This window comes from Dipodomys merriami, unplaced genomic scaffold (genome assembly GCF_024711535.1).
Source record: "Dipodomys merriami isolate MVZ:Mamm:240054 unplaced genomic scaffold, mDipMer1.0.p SCAF_31, whole genome shotgun sequence".
Classification (NCBI taxonomy): Eukaryota; Metazoa; Chordata; class Mammalia; order Rodentia; family Heteromyidae; genus Dipodomys; species Dipodomys merriami.
Window position 1 is genome coordinate 17,268,069 of NW_027204604.1, and position 20,923 is coordinate 17,288,991.

The window sequence follows — 20,923 nt, forward strand, 5'->3', positions numbered from 1 at the left end:
CTGCTTATGTGGTGCTGAGGAATCAAACCCAGGGCTTCATGCATGCAAGCCAAGCACTCTACCACTGAGCCTCCTTCCCAGCCCCCTTTTCTGATTTCTTTATCTCTCTGTCTCTCTCTGTCTCTGTCTCTCTGTCTCTGTCTCTCTGTCTCTGTCTCTTTCTCTCTCTTTCTCTCTCTCTCTCTTTCTCTCTCTTTCTCTCTCTCTCTTCTGTCAGTCCTGGGGCTTGCACTCAGGGCCTGGGCACTGCCCCTAAGATTTTTCACTCGATTCTAGTGCTCTACCACTTTAAGCTACAGCACCATTTCTAGTTTTCTGGTGGTTGATTGGAGATAAGAGTCTCCTAGACTTTCCTGCACGGGCTGGCGTTGAACTGCGATCCTGAGATCTCAGACACGTGAGCCACCAGCCTTTTGCTATCCTTTCTCAGAGGTAGGACTTAAGCTTCTAGTGTACCATGGATTTAGCAGCCAGTAGGTAGAACATGAACTACAGAGGAAGGAACTTAGAAGACAGACCCCCTCGCCTTGAGTACACAGTGTTAACACCCCAAGTTGCAGAGTTCAAATTGATAGCCCATTCCCCACTATAAAATGCTAATATAAACCTTTATGTTTTATCCTCTTCTCAACTCCAAAAATCATAATCAAATGGAGTTTTCTTACACAGTGAATTCAAATGAAATTAATTTTGTAATTATTTTTCTTTGTCTAAATTTACATAATCTTGGCATATGTACAAAAACCACTTTATTCTTAAGAATATTCTTTAAAATATAGTGATTCATTATGAAGGTATTCATAATGAAGAGAATTGTACAACTAAATAATATTTGGTGGGGCATTATGCACACTATTTCCAGAAGAAATAAATATGTGAATGTGTGTGTGTGTGCGTGCATGCATGTGTAAGATTTCCTCTCTATGTTTAGAGCTCTAATTCTACTAAAATACTAATACATATTGTATTATGTAGACCATTAATTCAGGAGAAATTTCACCTTTTATGAGGAGCATTACTTATCATAATTCAAGCTTCCCTGAGCAGCAGGTTGATTTTGTGTTACAAAACAATGAAATCACTGTAAAGACAACTTCCATTCAAACTTTCATGAAGTTCCTCCACTCCTCATAAGAGAGAGAACTTGAGGAGAAGGTTCTTTAGCATATACTGCACGAGCTGCAGTTGCTTACCGCTGTTACTGTTGAAAAACCTGGATGCTATTTAACAATAATGGAGTAATGCACTGGAAGAAATCTACATTATTAGCCTCATAAAGTCTACCCACCATTTTTTCAACAAGGCTTAGTTAAACAAATTTGTGGTCTGTTGATCGTTGCTAAGGAAACTGACATCTATGAAATTGAAATTTGGAGCAGTTTCTGGCTACTGGATACTTTGCAATCGTTCATCCTGAGTTCATTGTTGGATTGATATTTTTTTGGTTAGATGCTCTTACGGGGAGACCTAAAGCTCTTGCTAGGGTAATGAAGATGAGATATATTAGAATTATCTTAGCATATTATCAGATATATGACCAGCAAACATTCCTTCCCAATCCGGAAGCTTTGTTTTCCATTCTCTTAGTAGTTTGCTTTGGTGTACTAACATTTCCTAATTTCTAATTTGCTTGTTTCAGGTGTTTACAAAGTTACTGTTAAACTCTGTGCCCTAAAGGTTTTATCTTGTGTTTTATTCTAAGAGTTTTGTGGCTGCATGCATCATTGGTCCGTGATTTTAGTTGATGTTTGTATATGATGTTGTATATAGGTCCCACCATATTCTTTTGCTTGTGGAGATTCAGTTTCACAGTACCATGATTAAAGAGACTGTCCCTCTCTCTGAATACTGTGCCCATGTGTGCATGTATGTGCATGTGTGTGTGTGAGGATGTACATACACATGTACATGAACATCCATGTCTTTGGGTCTGGTTTCCACATATGTGCAAAGACAAAATAGTTGGTTTTGTGGCCTTGGCTTATCTCTTTCAAGATTATATTCTCTGACTCCATCCATTTACCTGCAAATGGTATGATTCTTTTTCTTTACAGCTATGGAATATATATGTATGTGTGTGGGGTGTGGGGGTGATCATTTGTTGTTAGGTATCTCAGCTGCTATAAAGAGCAGTGCTGCAATAGGTATGTAAATGTTAATAACAAAGTGTGTGGTAAGTTTCAGAATTCTGCATGTGTGAGGATGCAAGCTTTGGAAATGTTTAAGCCACAGATGTTTCCATCTACCTTCAATTGATTGAGAGTATAAATGATGGGGAAGTAGTTGTTGGATCAACTACAATTCTTGGAAATGTTCTATTAGCAATAGAATTCTTAATTAACATGTTCACATATGACCATATCACTTTGAGTATAATTTACTTACATATTTACTCACAAATATTCGAAATAAATCGTGATTTTTAAGTGGAGATGACAGTGTCACTAAAAAGAGCATGTTTGAGGAATGGTTCTCAGTTGTCATCCATCACCATCCTCTTCATCCTGACATAGAACCTTCTGGAATGTCATCACTGCTGGGGCCCCTTCCCAGGGCATGCCTGTCTTGGTAGACTTAAAGCAATGTTACTGTACATATGCATAGGACATGTTCACATTTAATTTTCTCTTTGGCCTAATGGCCTGCTCAGAACCCATAAATAACAGCATCGTTGTTGCTCTAGATGTGAAATGTTTGGCTTCTTCTCTATAACATATCTGTGGGTTTTCAGAAGTTAAACTCCAATGGCTCAAGTGTTTCTCACCATTTATTCTATTTTTGTGTGACTAAACTGACCATCTGTTTGATTTGTACATTCTTTGTGGTCAGATTTGAAAACTTTCACCAGATGAACTTGGTTCTCACTCTCTTCCTCTCTCTCTCTCTCTCTCTCTCCCTCCCTCCCTCTTTCCTCCCCCCCTCTTTCTTTCTCCCCCCCCCACCATGATTGCTCTAAGTTATAGTAGTGTTTTATAGGAGGGGACAAAAACCATTTATTTTATTTATTTTTGCCATAGAGCCTGCACTAATTTTCAACTTCCCCTAACCATTCTTTCTTTTTATAGTTCAATTTTTTTTATGTACCACACGGTGTTGTTTGTTCACTCTTAACTTCTAAATTGCTTTAAGATCAATGCCTGGTACAAGGGGGACTCATTGAGTTCTGTCCATGCATCCACACAGTGTACTAGAATGAAGCCCAGCTCTCCCTCTCCCTGTTGCCCCTCACCCCTTCCAAAACCAATCTCAACAAGATGCATTGCTTTATTTTCACACAAGGACATAAAGTATTTTGAGCATTCATTTTGGTTTTTTCCCTTTGGATAGTTTTTATTGATCTTTACTCAAGTTTCTTATTTTTTTTCACAGTGTCTAATCTATTTCTGAGTCCATTATGTGAATTTCTTGTTTCAGGTAAGCTTTTTTTTTTGTCAGTAGTCAGTGTTTCCTTATTAGGGCGGATAATTTTTTCTTCTGTACATCTTCTCTATTAATTTGTTTACATATTTAAGTGTAAGTTTTGTAATCATCTACTGCTTTGCAATATTTTAATCATCTTTGTGTCTGTTCTTTCTAGTTCTTTTTCCCATTCCTCCACACCTCCCTTCTTCTTCTCTCTCTTTTGTTTTCTTTCTTTCCTTCCTTTTGTTTTCTTTCCTCACTTTTTTTCTTTCTTCATTCCTGAATTACATTCTCAATCTTTCAGCTTTTCAACTATTTTTTTTTCAAATAGAGTATTCTCAAATAGAGTACTTTCCCCCTGGGAAGACCCTGGACCACAATCATGCAACCTGCGCCTCTCTAGTGGCTGAGATTACACCTGAGGACCATCAGGCCCAGCTCTCCTCACCCGCGATCCTCCGATCTCTGCTATCCAAGGAATGAATAGGGGGAGATTCATTCTGATTACATATCACACCTTCCCAGTTCTTTGGGTTCAGCTCTAGCTCTTTAATTGTTGCATTCTGTGTCATGTAGGAAGTAGAAGCTCGACTTGCAGGTGTGCGACACTTCCTGATCTTGGTAGCAGGGCTTGGTGCAGATCACGATTCCACTCAGTGGGTTATGCAGTCATGATGGCCAGTATGGAGTTCAGCATACTGTAAATAAAAGTTCTATGCGTCAGCTTTTTCCAATTCATTAAAATAATGATGGACACTATTATTTGGTCACGTGTAGAGGTGCTACCTCTGTTTGTACCACTGCACACTGAAATCTTTTTTCCTGTCTTCTGACCTGCACACAAACACACAGACATCAGAATGCTCCCTTGTAAGAAGGAAAGAAGCAGGGTTGTGGCTTAGGAGAAACTCCTTGGCATGGTGATTTGGGAGAGGGACTGGGAGTTGTGCAAAAACTTTGTTACCTACATTCTGTGTTACTTATGAATCACCAGGGAGAGCCTGTCATAAGAATAACACGATTGTGTCTGCTCTTGAGTATGTGAGTCTAACTCAGTGCTTAAGCTGTTCCTGCCACCGCTTTTCCTATGTGGATTCAGCTTTCTAACTCTGCTCACAAACCCACAAGTTTTCTTAAGGTACCCGGCTCTGAGAGCACATCTGTTCCAAGCTTTACAAATTCTCCTCACTGAGCGCACACTCCGAGCCGGGACACTGTCTGGGATTCACTTAGTGTCCTTGAGGGACTTGCTTAAGTTCTTCAAAACTTGCTGCAGCATTGTTAGAATTTGGAAGGGAACAGATCCTCGTTTATTTTCTCTCAACCAGTGTTTCCACCTTACCTCACACACACATCCGTGGTTGCTTTGGCTGGAATTAAACAAACACAGGTGCTAAGAAGATCAGCTCCCTCAGATTTTTTTTTCCCTATCCACTTGCATTATGAAATGTCATTAAGATTCTGTAAAAGACGTATTTTCCCAATTCATTACACCTGAAGAAACTGGCAGGCAAAACGTGCCAGTAGCTAGGAGCTATTGCAGACTTTCCCACGTGCATTTTTGCAGACAGGGAGGCATTTACTCTTTGCCAGGAGCAAACTGTCTTTCAGGTGTGTGGAGAATGTCATCTTTGTACCCAAAAATGATCAGTAATCACCACTCTTGGTAGCTAGCCTCTTGCTCAGTGCCACAGGGAGATGCTGAATTGAACACACAATGTTTAACCAGTCTCAATGTACCCAGCTAATCAATATTCATATAAATGACCACTCCTGCACGGAAGGAGGTGAAACACCAGTCAGACCCAGAAAGCAGGGATGAGCAGTGGTTAACGTTCCTTGTGTGTGTGTGTGTGTGTGCAAGTCCTGGGCTTGAATTCAGGACCTGGCCATTGTGTCAGACTTTTATGCTCAAGGCTAGCACTCTACCATTTGAGCTACAGCTCTCTTTCTGGCTTTTATTTTGGTGGTTAATTGGAGGTAAGAGTCACATGGAGTTTCCTGTTCTGGCTGGTTCTAGGTAAGTGGCATTATCTTATTTTACATATGATCCTGACCAATCTTCATTGTCATTGCAGTAAGAATGTCTATACTTAGACTTGATCTCTATTCTTTTTTTTTTACATTTTTTTATTGTGAAAATACTGTACAGAGGGGTTACAATTACATGGGCAAGATAATGAGTGCATTTCTTATCAAGCATTGTAGCCTCCTCCTTTGTTTCCCCTTCCTATCCCTTCCCATTTGATCTCTATTCTTAAGCATTATCTGAGACACACTGATAAAACTGAAGCATTTGCCCTTTCTCAATGTATCTATGTGAAGAGGAAAAAGGAGAATAAATATTAAATTTGGGAAATTTTTAACTATTAGAAATGTAATCAACACATTAGTAAAAACATGAAAATGCACAATGTACCTAGTTTTCAAAGTTAATGAATTAACATCGACTAGATGATGTTTCTGAGGGAAATAATATTGACAATTATGGGATTTGTTTTAATAATAATTTAATGTAATTTAATAAGAAGTCTGTGATTACATAATAGTTTTATGAGACATATTTTTGCACTGTTCTTTCCATAACATCAATAATATTTTGATATTTTTAAAAATATAGAACATTTATTTAGCTTTTTAAAATTTTTGATGTGCTAGGATCAAACTCGAGGCCTTCTATCTGCTAGCACAATGCTCAGACTGTGCTTATAATGTTTTTATATTTTTAAATTTCCAGCAAAGATAGAGCAAATTATTTTATATTACTGATCATTAGGCATGTTTTGCTTGATTTATTATAAAACTGCAAAATATTGAAAGGAAAATTAAATTAGCAAGTTCGTATTTATTGTCTAAGTAAACTTAATTCTGATATGCAAAACAGTAATTTCTTAAGGAACCCAAAGTTTTGCATAGCATAATCTTAATGATCCTTGTGGATTTTACCCAACTGAACGATGAACAATTAAAATGTGTACTCATAAGTATTACTTAGATCTATGACAGTAATAAAAAATTAAAATATTTTTATTCTACCCTGTGTTAGTATGTTTTTACTGCTGTCACAAAATTCTAAATGAATCCACTTACAGGAGGAAGGATTTATGTTGGCTCACTAATTTGCAGATTCCAGCCCATGGTTGCTTGGCCGCATTCCTCTGAGCCTTGGTAAAACCAAGTGTCATAGTGGAGAGCATGTGGCAAAGCAAAGTGCTCACTCCCAGCATCTAGGAAGCAGTCAGATCGAGGGATGGACCAAGGACCTTTCAAGGTCATGCCTCCTGTCAGCCATTTCTTTCAGCAGGACTCTACAGTCCACATGGGTGCCATTTTGTTAATGTTACCTACCCTCCCTTAGGTAAGGGGAAGAGATGTTAATAAGATACACATTAAACAGCATTCCAAGAAAGGTAAGGAGAGACATAAAGAAATAGGGCCATAGATTTTCATGTACCATATTTATGGAAGTCTCCTCACTTGTTTCTTTTGAGATCATTATTTTTTAATGTAACTGAATATGGAATGAAGACTGACAATTTTATCATTTCTACTTGATTTGGAAATTGCTATTTCCCTCAGCAGCCAACTTCACCTCTATTTATATCCACCAGAAAGAAGTTCTGGAATGCAGCCCAGTCACCAGCTTTGAAGTATTTCCTTTAAAAGCACAATTCCAGTAGGAGGATACATTTGATGAATGAAAGACAGTCACATACTTGCACCAGTTAAAGATACTGAAATTGCAGCACTAAATTGAGATAACATATATAAAGGAATTTATAAAAGAACGGAGAATTGGAAAATGGTGGGAAAATGGTAAGCATTTGAGATGCAAAACAGTTTATTTTATTTTGTTTAGGGAAATCATTGCTGAAAGTGAATTGAGGAAATATTCTCAATGCTTATTTAAGGTAATATCTATATATTGTAACCAAACGTACATTTACTGGAAATGGAAGGGAGTGTCTTTGTGATTCTCCTAGTCCTTAACCATCAGATAGGAATGGGAAGAAAGGATGTCATGCTCATGAGAAATGTGAGCACAGGTTCACTGAAGTTTTAATATAAACTACAATTCAATCGAACTTAATGGTACCTATAATGCTACTCAATGTAATGTGAGACCTCTCTTCTGCCCCTAGGCTGTGAGATTCATGTTTCACAATTCTAATTTTACTTCATTCAATACGTGAAGATAAATGACATACAGAAATACCTTCACATAAAAAGACCTTTAGTCATTATAATCACAATACTGGATATACAAACATATATAGTCTCTCAAAATTTATTTATATATATATGTGTGTTTTTAGGAAACATTTTTCCTCAGACATGTTTAAAATTCTGTAGCATTGACAGCATGACAAATAGAACTAAATGCATTAAATGGACACAGGATGGACTTTTACGTTGATATTTTTATGATAAAAGTAATGAAGTTTAAAACACAATGCATCTAAACATGTTCACTTTAATGCTGTTGTATCATTCATAGTATCATTTCTAAGAAGACCTTCTTGGAAATGCAGAGTCTGACTGCTGTATTAAAACTTTGAAGGCTATGTACCAAGCTTGCAAATGAAACTTATAAGAAGCAAGTAAAAATGATCTAATGAACTTTAGAGGGTAAAGAACATGAGACTAGTCTTAAAAATACAAATAGAACAGTGACATTGATCAAGTTGCTTTGTTTTCATAAACTGCTGAATGGCAACTCCTTGGTACAACAAAGAAAAAATATAGTCCAGTTTTCATATCTAAGATAGAGGGATAAATTACAGAAGAAATGGTGCTGGGAAACCTTTTCAAGAGTGTCTTGATTACCAACATAATAGAAATCAATGATTTTTCTTTGATTTGGGTTTTTTGGTGTGTTTTTCTTTGGTGATATTGAGGACTAACTTGGGCCTTTGCCCTTACGAAGCAAGCAACCTGTCGATGGAGCTGTGATTTCAGCGCTAGAAATCAATGGTAGCAAATATACATTTTCAATAACTTTAGAATTATAGAATGTTATTTTCTAAATGTTATTTTATAATTCTAGAGAGTCATTTTCATAATATTATTCTTTCTCATGGCTATATAAAATTCCATTGTGTAGAGGTACCACATTTTTTTGGATCCACTCATCTATTGTAGGACAGCTGCACTGTTTCCACAGCTGGGCTTTTGTGAATAGTGCAGCAGTGAACATGGTTGTACACGTGTCTACAGTATCCAGGCTTGTGACATTCTGGGTAGATGCCCAGGAGTGTTATGAATGGGTCCTAGGGAAGATCTATTTGTAGCTTTTTGAGGAACCTCTAGATTGCTGTCCTAGTTTACATTCCCACTAATCATTCAACTGGGTTCCTTTTTCCCCACATCCCTTCTAACATTTGTTGTTCAAATTCACAATGTTGGCCAGTTTCACTGGGGTGAGATGGAATCCCAGAATTGTTTTGATTTCCATTTCCTTTGTGGCCAGGGATATTGAGCATTTACTCATGAGTTTTGTTTGTTCGGTTTTGCCATTCTTACCTCTTCAAAGAAGTTATTTTCAATAGCTGTAGCATTCTGTAGAATAACAGAAGAGAATTGAAAAGCTACCTATAAGACTAGAAATTATATGAGGAAATAACAATGTACTAGAGTAATGTAAAGGGAAGGAAAAGTTCTTCATCAAGCACATGATTTTAATTGCAATGTCTCATCTGTCCCCCAAAGCAGCTCACCAGTCTCCTTCAGATCAAATGCATGCGACAAACGTAGCCTAGAGGATGCAGTGCTTATCACAGTCTCTACAGACTTTCATGGCTTTCTGCAGGGGCACAGACCTACACCGGATGTCCGTTGTCATTTGTCTACATCATCCACTTACACTGCAAACTACATTTTTGAAGAGCTATCTGATGCTTTCACTCATTGGCTGACACTGTACCACCTGAGCAATGCCTCCAAAGAGTCAGAATAAAACCCTTTGCTTTGGGCTGCTATATGTACAGAAGTAGCTTGTAGAATATTAGCTCTAGCTGCAGAGAGAAAGCATGAAGAAGGCCTTTCCTCAGAGTCTTGGGGGGATTTTAATCTCTTTCTTCCCTGGGAGCCTTGACAATGTGTTGTAATGTCAACAAGATCCTACATGACCACTCCATAATGCTACATGACCACTAGAGTGAATATTACCATCTGAAGTACTGTCTGCTATTACCAAGGCATCTCCCATGCTATTTTGCAGTCCACTTCTGAGATGATTTGTTTATTATTTGTTGTTTTATTTTATATTCTGTTTTCTCTACTTCTTATGTCCTTTATACATCAAGTATATTATTGGAAGGTATGCTGTAGATCCTCTGTGGTGAATAAGTTTTGAGAAAATTATACAAATTTAGAATATCAGGCTAGATTTTAGTTATCTGGATATTTATGTCTTTGTGTAGCTACATTTTATTCCACATATTATATGTAAAGCTACTCCTGTATTGATTCTGCATCACTGGCCCTAATTTTCAGACAAGTAAAACTGTATGTTAGAAACAAAACAAATAATGATCCAGAATTTGAAATAGAGTTCTCTTTTATGATTCCAATAATACAATGTATGCTCAAAGAACAGTTAACCACAATGGAATGAACAAATGGAATGAACCACAGCTAGTTTTCTGCCAGAAAAAAAGAAACTGAGTAATTTATAGATTTCTATTACATCTTTCATCATCATTGAAATTATTGACAGTTTAAAAGAATGTGTAATTAGAATTGAATGTCTTAGGAGAGAATAGCTCTGAATAAAATGAATCTTTTCTTCCTTCAGAGTTAGAGGATGAGCATTAAGAGGTGATCATATCTTGGGTGTATTCATAACCACTTTTGAATCTGACTGAGTTTTTAAATTATAGTCTCAGCACCTACCATGGGGAGGGCAGAGATTAGCAACATGCATTTTTTCTTGTTTTCCAGTTGTAAAAATGCCCATTCTTCATAATGGTATTGTATAACTCACCTCCTGTACTTATATAAATTTCTGACTGGCTAAAGTACAGAGATTAATATCTTAAACTTGTCTCCTGCTCAAGGATCACAATGACGGATATTGGAATGCTATTCAAGTTACAAATAGTCTCAATGCTTCTCATTGGATAGAATTCTCATTTTCTGGTGTTGCCTCTACATTTAGAACCATATGTCTCTTTGGATTTGCAAGTCAGCTGGGATGAGCCAAACTCAGAGGTTCTAGCATTCAGATAGTTGTCTACACTTTCCTGAGTCACAGATATGGCATTTGCAGAGAAAAAGAAAAAAAATATCTCCGCTTGATTGGTGACAGTGGGCCATTGCTCCTTAGTGTGAGAATCTCACTTTCATAAACAATGTCACGTTTGTGGTGTTGATCTCCTTCTGGGCTATGGTAATGCACTGCAGTTCTTTCCGATGAAGCCTGGACTATGGTAATACACGGCAGTTCTTTGTGATGAAGCATGCAGACCAGAGCTGAGCAGGAGCCCAGCACCTAGGTAACAAGTCCCTACTCTACAGTATTGTTAAGTGGTGAAGTAGAGTACAGTAGGCAAACTAATTCATTTTGACTTAGGGATGCTTTTCAGGTGCAGGGGCTTTATTATTGGGAGGTAAACCTGTCACCAAGTGATTGCATATGTCTGTGATACAGTGCCCAACTCTTCAACCGCATTCTTACGCTGAGGCTGACTCAGAACTACAACCACTTGAATACAGATGGAAGGGACAGCCTCCGAACAGGTTTTAAGTGAAGTTATCTCAGGCTCTTCCCAGAGATCAAAGAGAAGTGCCACAGACAGGTGGAACCCAAGCTGACCTGGGTTGCATGGCGAGCTGAAGCAACAAGCGCCATGTCTGCCTTGCCATCTGCCCTTTCCACTCTCAGACCTAACAGCGCATGGCTGCCTAGCTAGCAGCCCCAACAGCCACTTCTCTGCCCACCGAGATGCACACTAGACAGGTGCGAGTGGACGTGACACATCCCCAAATGAGCTAGAAACATGAAGGAAATAATGGCCTCTGGGAAGGAAAAGTTAAACAAGGGTACCTCAGAACAAAGAGTCTGAGCCACCACACACTGGGTGAATCTGTGTGCCCCTTTTCCTTGCACACAAATCAGGAAAGAAGCAGCTAGCATCGCATTTCCCAGCCTTGTTCCATCCAGTGCTAGAATCCTAGCTACTCAGGATGCTGAAAACTAAGGATTGTAGATTGAAGTAGAGCTGTGGCTCAAGTGGTAAAGCAAGAGAGCTCAGGGATAGCACCCAGGCCTCAAGTTCAAGTCCCAGGATGTTCACACACACACACACACACACACACACACACACACACACACACACACACACACACACACACACACACACACACACGAGAAGATAGATTTAATCAGTGTTTGACCAGATGTATTACACAATTATCTATGCATCAAAACCTCATGCGCTTCTTCACAAATGTCTTCTATTGTCATGTTTGTAGGCACCTGTTAAACATAAAAAGAATCCGACAAAAATCCTATATCTTAAACCATGAAGATCTATTTTGAGGTTAGAGGCTTGTCGAGGTCTTCAAAGCATTACCTCCCAGAGCCCTTTTTAAATCTGAATGTAGGCTCCCTCTTAAAATACAAATTCACAAATTCTCTTTCATTCTTGTATTCCTAAGTAGCGCCTTTAAGAGCTTTCCTTTCATTGGCTCAGCTTTTTCCCCTCACTTCCATTTTAAGCCCTCACCGCCACCTCATATATTATAAATGTAAGATTCCTCTTCTATGCTTCCTGGTGAACTTCAGTGGCACGAGGTTGAATTTAAAGCTTATTAACATAGCTGTACCATCTGTTCCCAATTTAAATATCACACATTAAGATCTCCAGGCTGGTATATCTTGGGAAATGTTTCTCTTCATTTTTTTTCCTTTTTCTTAAAATTTCCTCATATCCTTGCCCTTGCCTAAACCTAATGTGAAGATTTCAATGTCACGTACCATCCATACATTAAGTGAAAGTATGTCTCCAATATTGGGTTCCGTGACTGCACAAAGGGCGAGGTAGAAGATGCAGAGAGGAGATCACAGCAGAAGTAGAGGAGAGAAGCTTGCATATTGCTTGCAGTCATATGACTAGATTTATACAGTTGATTCACTTATATGTGTGTGATGGTGGTCCAGTAGTTGCTGTAACCACTTTACAGTATTCAAAAGGCATAATGCAAATATCTATTACTAAGTGTAGTATAAACTTTAGTATTAATCAAATGGTTCAAAATGGCATTTTGTTTCTGGTCTGTCAGTAGCTGAAGAAGGAGTTAGTTGGCATTATTCTTATTATTTTATTGCAACAATGTAAACATTTTGTCTTCACTTTTTCCCTGTGACCGATGAGGGAAGTAAACAATAGTTATTGCTAGGTTCTAGATAGCAAAGCTGAAACAAGAATTGTGTCCAGTGTGACACAGCCTGGAGTGACAAAGGGAATTCTAAGCCAGAAAATGAGGGTTATCTCACTGTCTGGAGATTAAAGAAAGGAGAAGATACAGCTGAGTGCAGGTGGCTGAAGCCTGTAATCCTAGCTAGTCTGGAGACAGAGAACCACAGGGTCAGGGTCATAGTTCAAGCCAGCCCGGACATGTCTACAATAACCAGAAAAACTATACTAAATGTGCAGCTCAGTCCAGCAGAGAGTGGTTGTGTGCGGTCATGAGTTTCCACCCTGGTACCACAAGCTTTCTCCGGGCTTGCCACAGCTTTTTATTGTTTCATAGCTGTTGTTAAATATTCATGAAAAATGACAGCCATTAAATTAAACTCAGCATCATGAAATTACCACCATGATCTTTACCACTTCTCACATTTTTTTTTTACTCAAGATATCATTAGAGTGAATTCCCTATTCTCAAATCATGTCTTTGGCTCCATTCACTCATTTCCCTTAGCATTTATTCATAGGCTGGTGACTCCTATTTTAAAATGTAAAAAGGAAGTTAAAAAGAGAGTGAGGAAAAAAGCTATTTTGATCTCACACACGCATTACTTTTTTCTATCTAGTTCATCTCTAAGAGAACAGTTGGTAAGTGGCTGTTGCCAATGCCTCCTTGCTTCAGGAACTTACCTTCAAATCATCTTTAACAACCTTTCCTGCTAAAGGCCCCCTACCAGGGTAATGACACTGACATAAATTGCTAAACATCATGACAAATCTCATGGAACCCAAGAAAATCATTGATCATTATTGATCACTTCCTTCTTAAGATAATGGTCTCCATTTCTACTTGGATGTGTTTTCCTCTGGCTTTTGTGTTCATTTCCTGTCTGTATTTTTACTGGGTGTGACAGTATTTTTTTACAATTATCAAAGATATTATTATTCTTTAGGATCACTAAATCATAGAGTTCATTGGAAATGTATTCAGTACTGGTCACAAAGAGACTGAGCCTCTTATAGAAATTGTTTCCCTCTATACTTAATGTACACAAATAATTACAAAAATAGTATTTATTATTGTATTATTATTTCTGAAATTATTATTATATTATTATTTGGGGAATAATAATACAATCATAAATACTATTTTTCAGTATTAAGTTCAGTATTAAGTCTTCTGAAATATAAATTAAGATACAGTTCACATATGAAAAAACTTTCAATAGCATGCAATTTTTCTTCAAAACATCATTTTTTGTTTTAGTATTTTGTTTATAGTATGTCCAAGCAAGTGCAGAAAAGTGATAGTCCCAGTTTATTAAGTTTCAGAAGGTTTTCTCTACTTCACACGTTCTTCTAGAAGCAAATTGAGAATGCAGTTGTCTCATGAATTTCCCTGTCTACACACAGATTTAGTGAGCTGAATTGTCCCACAAGAAAATATAAATTTTGACACTATGGTAGATGGAGTTTATGTCTAAAATTTAAGAACAAACGAACTTTCCAGGCTCCAAAGGCAGAATGGCATTCATTTTCACTCTACTGAAGCTACATCAGTAGCAAGTGGAGAAAAAAAGTAGCAATGCAGATGTCAGGGCCACTGAGCACTCTCAATTCAGCAGAATACTTATTGGAGAAAAGACTATTAGGTTATCACTTCAATAACACACATAGCTGGTTTTAATTAGTCTTCTGCAGATTGGATGGCCTCTGTGAAAGACCCCATGTGGTCAGGCCATGGATTTGTGCATGCCCAGATCTGCATGCCACGGCCTCTTTTTCCTGGAAAACCCAACTTATTCCAGGGTGCGCAGGTAAAAACTCAATTAATCTCTGACCTTGGCACTAGTAGGCCTTAGTCAACCTGTTCACATTCGATTCCCTCTTAGCAAACAACCTGTAGACTCATTAACGAAACTTACCTTGCTATGATTCTATGGATTAAGTTTGCAAAGTAGGCATGCATTTGTTCACTGAGCTATCTTCCCAGTCCTAAAGATCCAGTTTCTAAACTGTGTTTCCAAACACATCAATTTCATAATATTCTCTATAGGTTTTTATCTCACTGTAGCAATAAAAACAAAATTCTAATTCTCAAATTATAACTTATCATACTTCTATCTCTATTATATTAACTTGATACTGAGCATTATACAAGAAATATACCCAGGCTCTAACACATGTGGATTGGATTATTTATCACTTTTTTATATTATTATTTGCAATGGTAATACAATTTCTATGTATTTTAAAACTCAGTGGACGATAGGCTGGCTCAAGGGGTAGAGCACTTGTTTAGCAAGTTCAGAGCCCTGAGTTTAAACTCCAGTACCACAACTCAAACACACACACACACACACACACACACACACACACAGCAGTAGATTATAGTTATGGTCCTTGCCAACTTCATATACAATATCATGATAATATCCTTCCTAAAAACAACAGATTAAACAGAGAACAAAAAAGAAACCCAAACAAAAAGATCAATGAGAATTACAGAAAATAACATCATGAATCTCTCTTTTACTAGAACTTCCTTAGGCATTTTCTAGTATTTACTTCCAAACAACATACTAGAAGGAAAATTACTGAAGAAACTACAAAATTGAAAGGAAACATGAAATACCCTCTTAACAATCCTTTAAAATAAGCGTGTGCCCCTAGAAAGCTCTATGTTTACTGGATTGGTACTTTAATTAGGCAGCTGTAGGAGTTCTCAGGTTTATCTGCTTGGGCAGCTTGGGTCTTCAAGAGGGCTGCCTGCTGATTTTTTTTCCCCTTACAGTTCATTCTGCTTCTTTAATTTATTTCCGCAGACAGGCGTGCAAAAGAAAGAACATATTATGAGAAAACAGATATTTCTGAGAATGGCTAAAATACAGCAGGGAAAGAACTCAAGTCCTAGCACAATATTAAGGTCAAATCCTTTATGGCTAACAGTGAAGGCTTGTGGGATGCTGTCCAGCCAGGGAGATCTGTGTGATGACGTTAATATCACACATCTCTGCCTGTCGGTTATAATCATGCCTTTGTCTCGACATTGACAAATTAACACTGTCACTTCAATCTAAAAAACACGACATAGCAAGTCTCATTTCAGTTCACATGCATGGGTATATGCAAGGACACTTCCTCTGACAGTATATACTAAGGCATGCGTGCGCTCTCTCCTTTCTGTGGCTCTGTGTTACAACCTTTTCTTTTTCTTTTTTATTAATTTACTTTATTGTTATTATAGAGGTGATATGCAGAGGGGTTACATTTACATACCAGTATTACATCAAAGGCAGAATACCCAATACATACAAGGAGCTCAAGAAATTAACCTATCTCAGACTTAATACGCCAGTCACTAAATGGCCAAGGGAGCTAAGGAGGCACTTCTCAGATGAGGTAAGAATGGGAAAGAAACAAACCTTTTCTATGAAAACATTTTAGTCCAAGTGCTTGAAAATATTGTATTCTATTTTAATATCATACAGAGAAATACAAGATAAGTATACAGAATAATTATGGAATAAGGGAGTCAGAGTGTGTGAAGATTTCTGAAGTAGCATGGCAGCCTTATTCTACAATTTTTAATACTTTTTTTACTGTAAAAATGCTGTTCAGAGGGGTTACAGTTACATGAGTACATGAGCAAGGTAATGAGTGATTTCCTATCAAGCATTGTTACCTCCTCCTTTGTTCCCCTACCATCCCTTCCCACTATACTCCCTCCCCCCGCCACTAAATTGTAAAGTTCATTTTTCAACATAGTGTCTTGTACAATGGGTCAACCTGTATCCCTATTTAAGCATTTTATTTTTTCCCTTCCCCTCCCCAAATTAGAGAAGTGTATATACAAGATGCAGGGCACTGACATTAAATACAGTGAAAACAGGTGTTATACCATGGGGGAGGAACATACAAAGAAACAAAAAATCACATGGTACATTATAAATACGTTAGAAATGATAGCAAGAAAGAAAAAATCACTTGTGTCCCTATGTTGGAGTTCTGTGCACAATTGTGTGTAATATAATGATAGATTCAGGCAGAAACATAACTTCGAGTAATTTTTTTTCCAATCACCTATGATTAAAATAAATAGAGGGGGGCTGGGAAGGTGGCTTAGCAGTAGAGCGCTTGCCTTGCATGCCTGAGGCCCTGGGTTCGATTGCTCAGCACCATATAAGCAAAAAGAAAAAAGCCGGAAGTGGCGCTGTGGCTCAAGTGGTAGAGCACTAGCCTTGAGCTGAAGAGCTGAGGGACAGTGCCCAGGCCCAGAGTTCAGGGCCCACAACCAGAACCCCCCCAAAAAAAAGAAATAGAAGGAAGTGGTGCTGTGGCTCAAGTGATAGAGCACTCACCTTGAGCTGAAGAGCTCAGGGAAAGCGCCCAAGCCCAGCCCAGCGTTCAAGTCCCACGACTGCCAAAAAAAGCAAGAAAGCAAGAAAGCAAGAAAGCAAGAAGGAAGGAAAGAAAGAAAGAAAGAAAGAAAGGAAGAAAGAAAGAAAGGAAGGAAGAAAGAAAGAAAGAAAGAAAGAAAGAAAGAAAGAAAGAAAGAAAGAAAGAAAGAGTAAAGAAAGAAAGAAAAAGAAATAGAAGCAATGAAAATAAAAGAAAAAATAATACTTTCTTCCATTCAAAAAATAATGGGAGCTGGGAGCGGGTGGCTCATTCCTGTAATCCTAGCTAATCAGGAGGCTGAGATCTGAGGATCATGGTTTAAAGCCAGCCCGGGCAGGAAAGTCCATGAGACTCTTATCTCCAATAAACCACCAGAAAACCAGAAGTGGTGCTGTGGCTCAAACGGTAGAACGCTTGCCTTGAGCTGAAGAGCTGAGGGACAGCGCCCAGGCCCAGAGTTCAAGCCCCACGACCGACCCCCCCACCACCAAAAAAAAAAAATGGAAAAATAAAAGAAAAATAACAAACATTTCCAAAGAAGCAAATGAAAAGTTGTGAAGTAAAGTACCTGAAGACTATCAAAGTCAATTTTTTAAAAAATAGTTTTTGTTGTTCATATAAAGGTGATATACAGAGGGGTGGCAGTTCCCTAAGTCAGGTAAAGAATACATTTGGGGACAATGTCACTCCTCTTGTTCGGTCTCAGTTTTCCCTCCCATTCCTACCCATAGGTTGCATAATTTATTTTCAACTTATTGTCCAGTGAGAATGAATTTTTATAACAAACTTGAAGAAAATGGAGGGCTAGACAATGAACCTATGTTTTGTTTAAGTACAAAAAGTAGCAAGCAGGTTTTTGGTATGAAAAAGTATTCAAGGAGGTAGATATGCCACAGAGCCTAGGGTCTAGGTTTAGTTGCAAAGTGGAATTTCTCTAGCTAGAAAGAGCAGACAATGGACTTTGATCAAATCACGTATGGGGGAATATTGAGTTCCCTACAAATTAAAATGTACAAAAATGGAAGGGCTCACATATAACACAAAAGTGGGGGGAAATCATTAATAGGGTTAAAACTATTCACTTTGGGAGAATCATATTTAACACAGGTAGGTAATTAATTCAAATTCCAATGAAAAACAATAGTGAGTTCTAACATATTCCCACTGACATAGTTTTGTCTATTTTTTTGTTGGTATATTAACTGTAACATGTCTTCTACTTACATCCTTTTGGCTTAATATGAGAAAATAATTAAGAAAAATTGAATGATCAATTCAATATAAATGAATACAATTGTCAAATACTTTTCTTTCCTTTCAAATTATGGCATAACTATAAAGTACTTATTGTGATCTAGGGATAACAGACAACTCTATAATATATACTTTCTACAAAAAATTGCTGACTCTCAACATAAAACGAATTTAAATTTCTGGTAAATTACAATACTCAGAATTACTTAGTTGAGAGAAATCGTCATAGACATCAATACAACAATAGTACATAGCTCACAGCTTTTTAACATAATGATAAAATTCTAGGATCAAAATCATTCCGAATGGCTTAATTGGGATAAGTTCATTAGGTTTATTAATCCTGTCAACTGAATCCCTGCATCATTTTTATTCTGACAGACTCAGTACACAGCATCATCTGGGTCATTTGATTCTTATTCTTGTCTCAGCCCCAGAATTCCTTATCACTGCTCATTTTTTTCCTTCTTACAAAATTGTTGAAATAAATGCTGCTGTGTATTTTATTATCATTCGGGCACAAAGTAGCAGAATGCTGCTCTTGGGTAAAATTCTTTGTTCTGTGAGTTGAGGAAATCTCTCCTTATATTTCTGTTTTGCTGTGTTTTCAGTACAGCAAACAAACCTCATATACATTAAGAGATAGGGAACCACGTGCAGGTAGCCTACTTTATGTTTCTTCATCATGGTTCAATGATTTAGGACATTTATTTCCTAGCCAATGCCAGTGCCAAGCTCCTCCTCTGGGATCTGAGGAATTACATTCATTTGCTTTGTTTCCGTAGCCCACTGCCTCCCACAGGAACTCAGATCGAGGAAGTTTCCAACAACTATTTGTATGAAATTTAAATTTTACATGTAGTTCTTTTTCTAATGATCCTGATTCTAAATCATCCCATGGAAATAATTAATTTTCTACTTCTCATTACAAAATTGGGAATTCTCTCCCAGGATTGACTTCTAGAGATTATGCATATGGTAACAATGCATTTCCACAAGTTTTGTATTCATTGACTGGAACTGTATCAGGTGCGTTAAGGGTTTTCAATTGATGCTTGTAAGACATAGCTATTATTCTTGACAGATAAAATATTAAATTTCAGGCCAAGCCCCTTCCTTACATTAGGAACATTGAGAAAAGAATGCAGTGAATTTCACACCAATCTTTTCTTCTCATAAGATATGTACAATCTATATAAAATGTTAAAAGTAGTCTGTCTCTATTTCTATTCTTTATGGAATAGAATATCATAGAAGGCAGATTCAAGAAATAAGTGACTGGCTTCTTTTTCTTTGTATTTTGCACAATATCCTTTTCTAAATGTCTATTTGCATGATGATAAATGACTAGCAACATGCAAATACTGAGAAAGCAAAGAAAACCAGCTAAAGGCTCTGATGCAAATAAAAGCCCAGAGGGCAGAGGAGATGGCAGAGTAAAGAGACACAGAGACTCCGAGGAAAGGTGAACCATGGAGCAGGCAGGGGTAAGGTTTGGTGTTAGTGAGTCACGGTGGTGGCTGTGTGCTGATTCAGCTTCCAGAAGATTCAGAGGTTCCCTTCTCACTTACACCTCATTCGCTCAAGGGTCAGCTTGACCTCAGATAACACAGCTTAAAGAATCAAGAGAAACCTACTATGTGTTGCCTAAGGGTAAAGAATATTGGGTACCGTTGGTCCTTACAAATTACAAACTCCCCTCTTTCTGTATTCGATGACTGGTATCAATAATTAAAATGTTATTTTAAGCAAGTCGACAGGGAATTAAGCGTTCCTCCAAGCTCAGGATGTATATCTAACTTATCATCACTCTGAGTGATACGCTTAGAACACGAATCCAATTCTGGATGGATATCAGCTTGCAGGGGTGCATGAAGCGGTTGGCTTAGTCCAAGCAGAGTCTGAGCAGTGTTTGTGTGGTTGGTGCGTGTCTGGCAAGAATGACCCCTGTACTCTGGGCTCTCTTTATGCCTCTTTATCCCTAAGAAGAGATGCACTCTACAGATTTTTGGCCCAAATAATCACTTGTTAACAAAACATTCCTTAAATTTTTCTGCAAGACAGTATACCATTTATAGGGCCCCATGGTTTCACTTGTGACAGTGATTTAAATTTTTGAGACTATGAGTTTAATGTTTTCTGTCCTTCACTATACTGCCACTCTCAACCGGTCCAGCAGCTGTTTTTCCTGTTTTTGCTCACTGTAGATCCCCAGCTTTAAAGACTAATCGTATTTAGAAAATGGCTGGTGAAAGAGTAAACTAGTGACTAGGCGCTGACCAATTGTGTGCAGGTGCAACTTTCTAAACAAATGCATGTGTAAGCTATCACTGTGATTGTGTTCCATAGCCACTCACTGCAAACCAAGTAGCTCAGAAGAGCAACTATTTGTTACTATGGCTCTGGTGGCCAGTGGGCCAAAGTTGAACACGTGTGCTTCATGCTGTGACATG